General features: G+C 49.4%; 1 pseudogene across 1 annotated transcript; it reads right to left on the bottom strand.

The window, feature by feature from the left end:
- Nucleotides 1-233: 233 nt before the first annotated feature.
- LOC144096690 (uncharacterized) lies at nucleotides 234-3,681 on the bottom strand (annotated as a pseudogene). The gene is made up of 2 exons (XR_013306812.1): nucleotides 3,299-3,681; nucleotides 234-3,074 (listed from the first exon to the last, which is right to left on the bottom strand). The product of XR_013306812.1 is annotated as an uncharacterized LOC144096690 (transcript).
- Nucleotides 3,682-12,276: the final 8,595 nt, after the last annotated feature.

Genomic DNA, 12,276 nt, shown 5'->3' with positions numbered 1-12,276 from the left:
TCGAAAATAAAATTACCTTTTTTTAAATCGTGTTTTGCTTGCCCACACCCTACCCGAATGTTTTTTTGTTCTTGTTTCTTTGAAAGTATAAGCAGTTACATTTTAGCAGACTTTTACTGACTTTATATCAAAGCGCGCATGTGTGAAGATGCGTTCGTAATATTTTTTTTTATTGAAAATGAACAACGCAGAGGACTTTCACAAGTCGTATTTTATTTTCAGATGAGAAACACGATCAGTAAAAGTAGGAGGTAAGGAAACTGTTACAGCACTGAATCATAAAATGCAGTAAGTGAAGCCAACAACAGAAAAGCTGTAAATAGAAAGCAAACAAAAGAAAATATGCAGAATATATAATAATAGAACGCAAAAACTGGTTTCGAAACTAAAAAAAACTAACAAAAACAGTCACAAGCACACAGAGTAGTCAATTCTTCAATGTCTTCAATTTTCTCTCTTTTTCTTTTGCAGCTTTTTCAACTATAAGTTGATCATTTTTTCTTTTACAAAGGTTATTTAGAAGCGTGTTTGCTGCTGCACTTAGGACATAGTGCATTACCAACTATGGAGTGTGCCCATTCTCACACACATCAAAGTCAATGCCGTCGTTTAACACATCATGTGTGAGTGCCAAGAGAGCCTCCTTTTGATTTGGTAGTGCATGAAACTGTGTCGCATGCTGTTCGCATCTCAGTTTTTCAAGAACTATCTCAGCATTAAGAACAGCATTTACTATGGCAGGCTGTGGAAACTTGAGACTACCACGAGTCATGGCTTTGACTAACTCCCCACCTTCTACCTCAATTTCATCTTCTAGCATTAAATTTTCTTTGCAAGTCATGCATGACAGCTTTTTGAACGCAGCGTGGGCACAATAGCCAGCAACGTAAGTGGTTGCTGGGAGATTTGGCGCCTTCGCATAATCGTCGTCCGTTACCTCAATGTCAAACACTTCAAGTACTGCATCGTTTACTGCCACCACATCTGTTGCAGCCTCAAACTCTGGGAGCTCCAGAATGTTCTGCAGACGAAGCTTTCGCTCCGACTCATAGACTTGTCTTATGGAAATGTGGTATTGCGCACCGGAGAGTTGGCGGTATTTGCCAAACCTCTCTTCCAAGCAATCAGTCTGAAACTTTCCTAAAAGTACATACTCGAAGTTCATTTCATCTAGGCAATACCTAGTCACCTTTACCAAGGTGTCTGTCGTGAGTCGGAGCGCACTGTGAGTCTCTCTTGTAAGTATGCCTGTGTCAAATTTGAGAGACTGCCACAGATCTAGCCACTCCACTATACTTAACAGAAACTGGATCTGTGGACTTGACGCTGATGTAATCGGTGACTGTAGCTCACCACGAAGTCGAGTACCCTTGTTGCATGTCTTTACATTTACAATGTTCCACCACTTTGTTATTGTTTCAAGGAACTGTGCAGTACCAGACACATGATCTAGCTCAAGTCTGGGCCCACATGCTCGCAGAGCTGCTGCCGTAGACGGGCTGAAAATCCTTAGCGCAAGCTTGACATTCTGTCGCTCAATATTCGATGGGTTCAGAGATTTAGACGAAAGTGTTGGTGCTGATTTAATCAGCTGACCCTGTTCTTTCGAGTGAAGTTCTCGAAGTGTTTTAAATGAAGCTGTAAGTATAGGTAGCTTTATATTAGGTCCTGTGGGGCTAGGAAAGAACATGCATGTTCCAGCATTTCGCTGATTGATCCAGTTATTCCTGACGCATTTTATTAAGTGTACAGGATCAATCAGAAAAAAGAGAGGACGTTTAGAGTCTGCAGGGTGTGGATACACACTCTGAAGTTTGCAGGGGGCCCCAAAAAGTGACATTGTTTTCCGGTTGATTGAGTTATTGTCAGCTATGACTGCGATTATACGCAACCCAACATGCTCTAGCTGAGTAATGATGCTATGCAGAATAGTGTGAAGCTGCTGTGCGTTGATGCGCTCTACTGGCAGTATGTGCACAACATTCTTCTGACGCGAAAGCAAGCTTTGCATCATAAAAACATGGGCTGTTTTTGCTGCATTAGGGCTATTTGTAGCCGCAGCAACAATTACTCCTCCCTTATAATCAAAATACGGCTGCAGGTGAATTTCGTCCATCATGAGTACAACAATTTTTTACATGCTCCGTCATTGCTGCGACAAGCTTCTTTGCATACGATAGGAAAGAAGTGCCTTGCTGTTCAGCTGCCGGGCTTACGCTGTAGGAGTTACATATACGACGTATTGTAGATTGATGGGGTAATCTAAGGTTTCCGGAACTGTGAAGGAACCTATAAGCATGCGGAGAAACTGTAAATAAAATGCTTGAGAATGCCAGCAACTCTGCAGAATACCGGGATGACCTGCTATGCTTGACAAGAAGAGAAACTTGCTCTTTCAAAAAACTAACTGCATTGGGTTGTTCAACATCTGCCAGTTCACAATTTAAGGCATCTTCAAGCAGAGAAAGTGCCAACTTAAGCAAACCATCAATTTTTTCTTCATGCTTAGACAACAATTTTCCGTGAAACGACTCTACAGCATCCAGACCTATCAAGCAACGGATATCATGTACTGTGTGAGGGATGGTATCTATGCCATCAATTGTATTCAGCTGCACATTTCGGTAATGAACTTTCACTGTGAGGTTCTCTAAGACCGTGACTGACGACAAAACACGAGGGACGTCATCAACAGCAAGACTGAGAAAAAGGTCGCAGGCAGGTCGAGAAATAACATTCCAAAAATCAGAAAGCTTGATATGAGGAAGGCACTCCAGTAGAACTTGGAAAGTGTCAATCTTGTTCTTTGCTTCTTCCTCCTCGTGTGTCTGGAGTGACATGGTGATGGCATCTGGTAAAGAAGCTGCTTCAAGACGCATTCTCTTTTCAGTCGGTGCTTCTCGGGACGTAGTGGCGGGCGCAGAAAGGTACGCGGGACAGTTCGGGAATACACTGGGAATGGCGTCGGAGCTGAGACGAGCGATCTTCAATTTTGCCTCGACGACTTTGCCCGTTTTCGAGTCCACATACTTAGAAGTCCGAATGTCTGATACTTTAAAGTGCCGCTCGCAGACCTGCAAAGCCCAGCGCAGATAAGGTTAGCATATTTAAGATGATTAATTCCATGGGTGCAATAGCAATTAGCGCAGTGAATAATAATTATTTTTTTTTGGGGGGGGGAAAGGAAATGGCGCAGTATCTGTCTCATATATTTCCAGCTTGCCCACTAGGCGATGTTGTAGCGCATTGTGTACACACAGCTACGTCGCGGAATAAATATCACGCTTTTTCGACTTACCACTGAGCGCTTTCCGGGTTCGAAATCAGCACGTGGAATGGCTTTCAACTATTGCCTCCTTCTGTCAGCATCAGCTGGGAAAGTGAAGACGCGCACAGTCTTTTCTCCATCGTAATTCCCGCGGCAGCCGGGAACACAACAGTGTCCTGGCATTTTAACAAATGGCTCAGGAACTGTCACACGCGCACAGCACTTTCACAGACGTTTCCCAGGATTGCACTTCGAGTATTCACAGCCCGCAAGGAAGCTTCACCAAATGACACAGAAAGAAAGAACGGCGGAGGAACAGCATGTAACACACGACACGTGCAGCACATGTTCAAACACGACGGTAGTGATGTTTACAGCAATCGCGATGTCTCCTTTCAAATGATTGCTTTCAACAATTTACTAGAAAAACTGCACAAAGTAAGCTTTTAAAAGATTGAACAGTTTCTAGAAATGCGAACGAAGATTGTTACATTGAACCAGATAGCTTTCATGTCTTTTAAAACGGTGAAATTCATTATCTTCAATTTGCTATACGCAAATACGCCTCTGAGTACTCCGCACTTCAACAATTTGAACCAGCGCGGGAGGAGAACGGCGGCAGCGGCCGCCAGGAGGTGCTGCCGCAGCGGTCGGCGGACAAGCGATTGCGGGTCGGTAGGCTGGAAACGCTGATTGGCCCAAAAAAAAGTGACGTCACGCCTCTAACGTCATGGTCACGTGACTTTTAATGACGTATGTTCGGTTGGGGACACACACATTTTCCTTAGAGTTTTCTCAGAATTCCCCACGTTTGTGACAGCGTGCGCGGGATAAAGAAGCGCATCTTTACCTCCACCCCACCCAGTTCGACCACTTTGCCGAGCGGGGTGCAGTTGAAGAACCCTTGCCTAAATGCTCCCGTCATTCACGTTTACCCCCCGCCTCCCCCCCCCCCCCCACGACACTTTCCCGAACTCGGATGTTTTGTCGCCTTTTTTATTTTTATTCTGTATGTTTGTGTTTGCATGCACAGTGCACGTGTCTCTACTTAAGCTAACTGCGCCGCTGATTCCGCATTGACTATTCCGGCCGAAGAGGCTCCAGGGAAGTGTCCTGCCATATCTGCGCTTTATTCTGTTTTTTTTACTCGTTTTGGCCAGGGGCACGCGAGTACACGCATCTCCGCGAATCCGCCACCGTCTGTTTCTGTACTAGCCGCCGCTCTGCCTTGAGGGGCGACCATTCTCCCCTCCCGCTCCTCGTTTTCCTTTTTTTCTTTCTCTTTTTTTTTCTGCACGCTCCCAGCGGCTTTTCGGTGGACAGGGCGCGACAGCGCGTATTCTTTTTCTATTTATTACTCTTTCTCCCTTTTCTAGTATTTTTCTTTTCTGTCCATCTTCTTTCCAGAACCCGATTGCTTGTTGCCATTTTCATGTGGCGGGCATGTGTGCCAATTACAACTCCTCAAGAACGGGAGGAAGATCGCTGTAACTTCAGTCTTGAGAAAGGACAGGCTCTGTCCGAAATGTCGACTCAAAATAAATCTGTCTAAATGAAGCGTCTCTCAACTTTGCATATATATATTTAGTTACCCTTGATGTAGTGTCTCTGTACACAAACATACCGCATGATGATGGCATCCGATTCTGGTCGCATCCTATGGAAAACACAAAAACGATGATGCTCCTAGCCAAATTAAGTACCATCGCTGCACTTACTGATCTGGTCCTCAAGCTCCACTTTTTTGAATTCAACAACTTCTTTTACCTACAAACGAGTGGTACCGCTATGGGAACGAAAATGGCCCCAAAATATGCCAACATATATATGCATAGCATTGTGATGACCCCCATAATGCGCAGGTCCACACGGGACGGAGAGGCAAAGAGACACCGTATGGCTCAGTTTAAACAAACAGGTATATTCAATAATTACACATGGTTAAGGTTATACATCAGAGGCTGGGGCGTCCGAGCTTACGTGCCGACGACTTCATGGGGGCGATGGAGTGGCTCCGGAGTTGGGCTCGAGCGGTTGCTGGCAGAAGCTGCACGCCGTCGGGCTTCGGCGCTGAAGGCCCTCTTCGCTAACGATGTCGTCCTGAGCGTGGATGCAGTAGAATTTCAATAGTCGTCCGTTTCTTCGAGGATGGATCACAAACCCTTCCTCTAGTGTCGTTCGGCTTGGAAGATGAAAAGGAGGCGAGCTTGTAGATGATGACAGCAGAGCATAATTTTACAACAGAACAAACTTTGCACTACTTTACTCATCGACCGGGCAGGTTAGTGCCTAAGTAGCATCACATTACATGCTAAGCATGGAGCCCCAGCTCAGACTGGACTGCATCCGTTTACATGTGCTTTTAAGCACTTGATTAACAAAGGACTAAGGGCGGTCATTTCCAGTGGCCCGCCCAAAGCATCAATTCTCCAATCCAAAATAACATGCGAGATGGGGACCACCCCTTGGGTTGGGCTTAGCCTCGAACCCAGAGTCTGTTAACAATACAAACTAAATAAACAACAAAAACGCCACCACTCTCTCTCAAGTGAGAGTATACACAGGCTCTCTCTTCGGAGCTAATTCACTAGCGCCTGTCTTTCCACATTCTTGGCGAGTACTGCCTGTCCGCCATGACAGGTGTCCGTCACGGCCCTTCTGGGAAGCTGTGGGTGCCTTCCCGGCGATAGCCCACGACAAAGGGGGGGGGGGGGGGGAGGGAAAGAATGTTGTCTTCGCGGTAGCGCATAGCGTCGGCTGTGGTACGGCGCGCTCTGGCCCGCTGACAGCTCCCTTGTCCTGGAATGTGCCCGGAAATTGGGGAGGATAAAGCCTGTTTCCCCGGGGCGGCGGCGGGTCCGGTTGTTCTGGTCGTCACTCAAAGAGCATGGCTGGGTAATTGATGATGCCGCTGTCACGGGTCTCCGTCTACGCCGCACCGTCGAACGTGGATCCTCGTAGCACACACGGAATGTCACACTCGCTCACCCTCCAGAAGAATGTTCTCCGAACATTTGAGTCCACGCAGCTCCCCTTGTCTTTCTGAATCGCCTCGCACAGTGCGTCCGACAAAACACTTTTCGCTGCACTCAACACCACTGCACAACACCATATGCCTCCGCTGTCAATACTGGCGTCTCCAGGGGCAGCACTGATCTTCTTTTACAGATAAACATGAAACTCAGCACCCAAGCCTCTCCTTTCTAGTCCAAACTGGACGAAATAAATTTACCACAGTTACAAAGGAGCTCCCACTTCTAGCACGATCACGGCACAGACAAAAATATAGATAACGAAAGGAAGTAGGGCAGGTTCTGCATGCGCTCCGCATGCTCTCCTGTGAAGGTGTTACTTAATGACAGAAAGGTTTAACTACCAACTCCGATAACTTAACACATAAGCACATAGCAATGTTATGAGCTGTGGCATTACACAATTCTAACCAGTTCAAAACTCCGCTCTGTTTACGCCATTAGTCCGACTTAGCTTTCCGATTTCGCAGCGGATATCGGCCTTCATGAGTCATACTAAGTAAGTCTGTGCCCCTTTGTCTGCTTTGGGACTCGCGAGGGCTCGTGGCAGGAGCCTCTCCTGGCGTTATCTGCGCGGCAACCTCGCGCGCTTCTTCTTCTAGCAATGCATGAAGTAAATCCGGTGGCATTCTGGCCGTCACCTCTGGCGCCTGCCGAACAGATGCAGGAGAGGGCGTTTCTTGCAAACTATCTGCGCGCTCCGCTTCACTTCTGTCCCCATCAAAATCCGCGCTTTCCCTTTCCTCATTTCGTGAATACTGAACCGGTGCCGACTTGAGGCGATTTGCGTGTATCCTTATCAAGCGCCGGTTCACGTCTCGGACTCTGAAGTTTACCGGAGAAAGCTTCTCGACAACCTCGCACGGTCCTCTCCACTTCGTCTGGAACTTACGAGCTAGCCCAATCTGCCTTTGGCAGTTTTCAATGTACACGCTGTCCCCCACATTAAACGGCGCGTCTCTAGCACTGCGATCGTGCACCTCCTTCCTGCGCTTCGCCGCTTTCTTTAAGGCCTCCTTTGCGATGTCCCTCGCCACTTGCAAGCGCGATTCTAGCTCCACCTTATAGTCGTCAAGTGAAGCGTATGGGACACGACGGGGGCCCTCTGGCACTTCACTAGGCTGGTCCGGGTCTCGGCCGTAGAGAAGAAAGAATGGCGATTCGCCCGTGCTCTCGTGTGCTGCGGAATTGTAGGCAAACATTGCATACGGGAGCCACAAGTCCCAGTCCCGCTGGTCGCGCGAAACAAAATGCGACAGGAACCCGGCCACGGTTTGGTTCAGTCGCTCCACCGCGCCGTTGCAAGCCGGATGGTACGGTGTTGTCTGCTTCTTAGCGATCTTAAGCAGCTCGCAAACTCTCCTCATTAGCTGCGACACGAAGTTCGTTCCCCGATCTGTCAAGAGTTGCCTCGGGGGTCCATGTCGGAGCACGATCTGTTCGACAAATGCTCTTGCAACCGTGTCTGCCTTCTGATCTGGGAGTGCTACCGCTTCCGCGTATTTTGAAAGGTGATCGACAAATACTAAAATGTACTTGTTTCCGGAAGTGGTCGTGGGCAATGGGCCCATTATGTCCATACATGTCCGCTCGAAGGGAGCCGAAACCTCAGGGAACGGCTGAATTGGAGCTGGTCTTCGTCCCTTGGGTGTTTTTCTTTCGAGACAGGAATGACACTTCGCACAGTAGTCTCTAACATCCTGTCGCATGCCACTCCAAAAGTACAAACGCTCCACACGCCTGCGTGTCTTCGCTACGCCAAAATGACCGGCGCATGGCGCATCGTGAAACGCGCGAAGAACCCTTTCTGTCCACGACCGAGGTATGACGACTCTCTCCCAAGCGGTTTTCTCTGGTCTCCCTTTCCTGGTTGGCCTCGTGCGCCGACACAGGGTGCCGTCTTTGCCAATGAAATAACCTAGCTGTTCGGGGTGAGACGGTGCGTCCTCTAAGCTTTCGATTATTCGCTTCAGGTCCGGATCTTTGCACTGCTCTGTGCGTAATTCGGCGGGGTCGACTACGGGGACAAACTCATCTATAGCTGCCACGGCAGCTGTGCGGCTGAGTGCATCAGCATTCAGATGCGTCTTTCCTGACTTGTGCTCAACTTCAAAGCAGTATTCCTGCAGGTGTAGATTCCATCTAGCGAGTCGCGAGCTAGGGTCCCTGACACTCATCACCCATTTCAGAGGATGGCAGTCTGTGACTAGCTTGAATTTGCGGCCGTAAAGGTAGCATCTGAAGTGCTTTACTGCCCAGACAACGGCGAGGCACTCCCTTTCCGTAGCTCCGTACTTTTGCTCTGTGGGGCTCAGCTGTCGGCTAGCAAAAGCAACGGGATGTTCTTTGCCCTCGATAACCTGAGATAGCACGGCACCCACTGCGAACTTTGACGCATCTGTGGCCATAACGAAGGGCAAATTAAAATCCGGGTGGCGCAACAGCGGTGCACTCATTAGCTTCCTTTTCAGGGCCCCAAAAGCATTCTCCGCGTTTTCGTCCCAGCGAAAGGCGACATTTTTGGCTGTTAAGGCGGTGAGCTGCTTAGCGAGCTTGGCGAACTCCTCTATGTGCCTTCGGTAGTAACCGATCAGGCCGAGAAACTGCCGGACCTGGCGGACGCTAGTCGGGGATGGAAAATCCGAGACACACCTTAGTTTCTCAGGGTCCGGTCGCACGCCGTCAGCTGAAACAACGTGCCCGAGGTATTTCACCTCGTTTTTGAGGAATTGGCACTTAGAGGGCTTCAGCTTGAGACCCGCTGCTCTTAGTCGCACCAAAACCTGCTCAATATCGCGCAAATGGTTATCAAAACTGTCACTGTATATGATAATGTCATCCATATACACGAAGCACAGCCTTCCCAGAAGACCTGCCAGGATAACATCAGCGGTTCTCTGCCAGACAGCAGGGCTGTTGGCCAGACCCATCGGCATTCTTTTCCATTCATAGTGCCCTGAGGGCGTGTTGAATGCCGTTTTCTCGGCATCTGCCGGATCCATTGCTATCTGCCAGAATCCCGCCGCCATGTCCACTACCGTGAAGTACCTGGCAGAGCCCAGCTGAGAAAGCGTCTCCTGTATATTGGGGATGGGGTATGGATCGATGCGAGTTACGGCATTTAGTTTGCGGTAGTCCACTACCAATCGATACGAGCCATCTGGCTTTTCCACCAATAGTGCTGGTGCTCCCCAGGGTGACTTTGAGTGTTCGACAATGCCGCGATCAATCAGGTCCTGCACCTGCCGCTCCATCTCCTCACGTTGGGAGTAAGGAATCCTGTACGCACGCTGGTAAACGGGCGATGAAGTGCCGGTTTCTATCCTGTGCTTTATAACGCCACAGCAGCCCAAATCCAGGTTGGACGCGGCGAATACCTCCGAGTATTCGTTCAGCAAACCAGCCAGAGCCTCCCTCTCCCTGGATTTTACGTGAGAAAGATCGAACGACACCTTTGGAGCAGCCGAAGGACTAGCATGCTCTACAGTTGCGAGTACCGTATCGGTGGGCTCACGTTGCTCTATCGCAGAGGTGAAGAAAGCCAATGTTTTGTTCTCGGGAAGGCTCAGTGGCTGCTGGCTACAGTTAACCACCCGTAGGGGCACTCTGTGGGCGTCATTAACTGTCACGAGGCACGCGGCTGCCTTCAGGCCATTGCTGAGAGAGTCGACCGGCTCAAGCACTCCCACGGCGCCGCTCTCTACATCTGAAGGCACAAACGCGTACAAAATGTGCTCCGACCAAGGAAGGACGACCGCCTCCTCGACCAGCCGGACGGCAACCCGCGAATATACCTTCTCCAATGATCCCACTGTTTGACGGGTGTCAATATCGGTAATGCGAATCTCAGCCCCTCTCCTGTTCAAAAACGGAACTTTTGAGCCGCCCGCATTAACCTCTTCCTCAGAGAATGAGACTACTACCTTCCCTTTTCTCAAAAAATCCTGCCCTAATATACCTGACACTCCGTTTGGCAGAGACACCGTGTCCGGGTATACGTAGCAGGGGTGCTCCAATGCAATTCCGCCGAGAGAGAAGTGTAACCGGTAGAGTCCACTTATGCCAAGAGGATCCCCCGTTATGCCTACAAATTTGGTTGCCATACCACCAGACGCTTCCAACACCTCGCGGTCCCCCTTCCTTCGAAGCGTGTTAAAACTGCTCTCCTTAAGCAATGTCACCTTTGACCCCGTATCTATCAACAATTCCATACAACAACCATTTAACTTGCAACGCACAACAGGGCATGCCTCGTCGGCCACACAAACTACCACCACCTCATCATCTACTGCTCCCTCCCCACGCTCCTCAGGCTGGGGAGGACTAACTAGTTTTTTGACTCGGTATCTGGAGCCCCGCTGTAGGCTTGCTTAGGGCGTGTCTCGCCTGCTTCTCTTTGTGGCTCCCCACGGCGCACGTTTTGGCAGAACCTGGCGATGTGTCCGCGACCCTGGCAAGCGAAGCATACGATTTCTTCAAAATCTCGCATACCGCGCCTGTAGCTTTGTGGCGGTCTCCGGTTTCCAGCGAATGGGCGCTGTTGAGCGCGCGCTTCAACCTGGCATTCTACCTGCTGAGATAGCAGCTGTTCTAAGCGATCTAACCGCTCTGTCAAGAGAGCAACCTCAGGGTTGAGCACCGCTCTCTCTATGACGCGTACTCTCGCTGCGGCTGTCGTTAACGCCTCATTTTGTTCCTCATCCAATGCGGCCTCCACGGCTTGGTCGAAATTGCTCGGCTTGCGCGAGAGCACGAACCGGCGCACGGGGTCTTGCAGACCAGCCACGAATAAAGCGGTCATTTCCTCTTTAAGTATATCCTCCGCGTATTTCTTCTTAAGCTGGTCTCCTTACTCCTCCCTGCTTAACGTATCGCGCGCTAAGCGCTGAAGCCGCGACGCAAACGTTCGCACGTCCTCCCCTACCATCTGTCCGGCGTCACGGAACCTCTGTACTCGCACGTGACGTGGTTCAGTGTCAAAATGCTCAAACGCGAGCTTCTTAAATTCCGCAAATGATTTTGTGGATTTTACTTTTTCGTCTCGCCATGCAAAATCATGAGCAGCTCCTGCCATCTTACACCTCGCCATTCCCAGCATTTGAGCATCGGACCATCCCCCCATTTTCCCAATCTCTTCTAGCATGGAAAATAAATCGCAGATCGGAACCCCTGTCTTATCTCCCGTAAACGTCGGAATGACGCTTCCTAATGCCAGCATGCTTGCTCCGAGCGACGGCTGTGGAGTGGGAGCTCCCTCAGATACAGTCATTTTTTTTTTCAAGCCCTCCAGTGCCTCAAGCCTCTCAAATGGGGGTAAAAGTCCCACAATCAGTCCCGTGATTCCCTTTTGATTACAATTTTGAAGTCATGAATGTCACAGCATTCAGAGGACATTTGCTTTTGAGACCCCACTTCTGACACCAGTGTGATGACCCCCATAATGCGCAGGTCCACACGGGACGGAGAGGCAAAGAGACACCGTATGGCTCAGTTTAAACAAACAGGTATATTCAATAATTACACATGGTTAAGGTTATACATCAGAGGCTGGGGCGTCCGAGCTTACGTGCCGACGACTTCATGGGGGCGATGGAGTGGCTCCGGAGTTGGGCTCGAGCGGTTGCTGGCAGAAGCTGCACGCCGTCGGGCTTCGGCGCTGAAGGCCCTCTTCGCTAACGATGTCGTCCTGAGCGTGGATGCAGTAGAATTTCAATAGTCGTCCGTTTCTTCGAGGATGGATCACAAACCCTTCCTCTAGTGTCGTTCGGCTTGGAAGATGAACAGGAGGCGAGCTTGTAGATGATGACAGCAGAGCATAATTTTACAACAGAACAAACTTTGCACTACTTTACTCATCGACCGGGCAGGTTAGTGCCTAAGTAGCATCACATTACATGCTAAGCATGGAGCCCCAGCTCAGACTGGACTGCATCCGTTTACATGTGCTTTTAAGCACTTGATTAACAAAGGACTAAG

The sequence above is a fragment of the Amblyomma americanum genome, chromosome 7, assembly GCF_052857255.1.
Source record: "Amblyomma americanum isolate KBUSLIRL-KWMA chromosome 7, ASM5285725v1, whole genome shotgun sequence".
NCBI lineage: Eukaryota > Metazoa > Arthropoda > Arachnida > Ixodida > Ixodidae > Amblyomma > Amblyomma americanum.
The sequence above is the reverse complement of the archived record's forward strand: the minus strand, read 5'-3'. Positions and strand labels throughout refer to the sequence as shown.